Source organism: Apteryx rowi, unplaced genomic scaffold, assembly GCF_003343035.1.
Source record: "Apteryx rowi isolate R43461 unplaced genomic scaffold, aptRow1 scaffold_26, whole genome shotgun sequence".
Classification (NCBI taxonomy): domain Eukaryota; kingdom Metazoa; phylum Chordata; class Aves; order Apterygiformes; family Apterygidae; genus Apteryx; species Apteryx rowi.
In genome coordinates, this window is record NW_020448974.1 from 3,356,312 (window position 1) to 3,358,149 (window position 1,838).

Sequence of the window (1,838 nt, forward strand, 5' to 3'; positions counted from 1 at the left end):
GCTCTCGGCCCCCTTTTCCGCCCTCCCATCCCCTCCTCGGGCGCCTGCTGCTTGGTTCCCAGCTCCGGTCTCGCCGAGCAAGTGCAGACAGGTGCCGCGATGCGCCGGGGTCTTTTGGAAACCGAACTGCTCCATCGTGGAGAGTTGCACTGTTCGGGGCTGKTTTTTTGTTTGTKTGTTTGTTTTTTAATCCTTTACCATACTTATTTGTTCCTGCATGCCAAGATGGGTCTCTTAACCATCCGGAGCTAGGGTTAGGAACTTAAGGAATGCGCTGACTGAAAGGCAAAATCCAGCAGTTTTGGCTTCTTCCAATCAAGTACAGAAATAGCAGGTTGGCACTGGGGAAGGGCAAGCAGAGCCAGCCTCAGCCGCGCGGTGCCAATGCCGCTGCTTCCTGCTGTGCTGACAGCCAGAGCTAAACAAGAGCCCCGAGTCAGATCAGAGAGGGTCCAGCACCTCCAGCCGAGATACCATGATATACGCGCTCTAATCCCAGACCAGAACGCCTCAGCCACAAGGACAGAAGTGAGCTAGAATAAATCCCCACTGCTCCTTACAAATTTGTTTTAAAACAAACTGGACAGAGCACTTCTGGAGCAGGATAGGATCCTACATCCAGCAGTGGAAGAACGTACAGCAGAAGAGCTTTTCTCTCCTATCCACAGCTGTCAGGAACTCCGCACTGCGTATCACCTTTGATTTGGATTGGGTTTGTCCCACACAGTGATGGGAAGCCACACCGGCCCACGCTCTCAGCTATGAGCCACAGCCTCTAGAGAGCTGCAGGGGTGAAGAATGCAGCATCATTCAAGATAAAGACCCAGACAGACTGGCTGCTGCCACTGGGCGCTAGCAGGTATCCACATCTCAACATCTAGCACACTGTCGCTAATTTAAGGTCAGGGCCAAGGGCTAAAATATCATCCTACGCAGCTGACGGGGTCAAGAAAAGAGAATGATCTCTGCCACCTGATCTGATCCCTTGACAAAAGTGGCAGGAGAAATCAATCCTGCCATTGCTCCACAGTTTGGGAGCAAATGAAAGAGTTAAGATGACAGTCYTATCATGCTAGTACCAATCAAGTACCACCCAGCTGCCCCATCCTGAACAAACATTAGAAAGCAATTTGTTATTTTCAAGGAGCGCCAAGGTAAAAAACTTCCCCCAGTTCATCACAATCTCAGCAAAAAGATACCTTTTTTTAAAGAAATGTCTCTTCCAATACTTTGAAGATTTTAGCTAAACATTTAAAGAAAGTGCAAGAAGTAAACCCATGATCTTTGGACTTAATAGCAGGACTTTTCTACCTCTGGATTCAGATAGAAAAATTACAACAAAATAAAAGCTCTTCAGAGGTCTCCAGTGGAACTGATTAACAAGAGGGCTTCTCTCCCCTTAAATTACCAAAACTGTCCTTGTCAGTTAAACAGAGCAGACCTTCTTCAGGTTTAAAGGCGATCCTTTCAGCACAGCATCTCTCTCTCACTTCTCTAGAGCCTGTCCAGCCTGCTCTCCCAAACCATTAGGACAGGCTACCAGTCCAGCACTTTTGAGAAGCACTAACCCACTTTACTCATACACCACCACCCCTGCAACAGTATTCCAGGCCCTAAACAGCTATTATAAAAACAATCTCTTTTTGATTAAACACCCAAACCTCATCAAAACTTCAAAACAGATGGATAAGCAAAAATATGCTATGCCAACAGAAAGAAACAGCAATTATTTAAAGATGTCCTTAGGGAGGAGGAGGGGAGTTTTTAAAGTAAAGAGAGAATGAACAAGTCAAATTTCAGGGTAACAGGTTTCACACAGCTGGGGACTGCCACGTCAA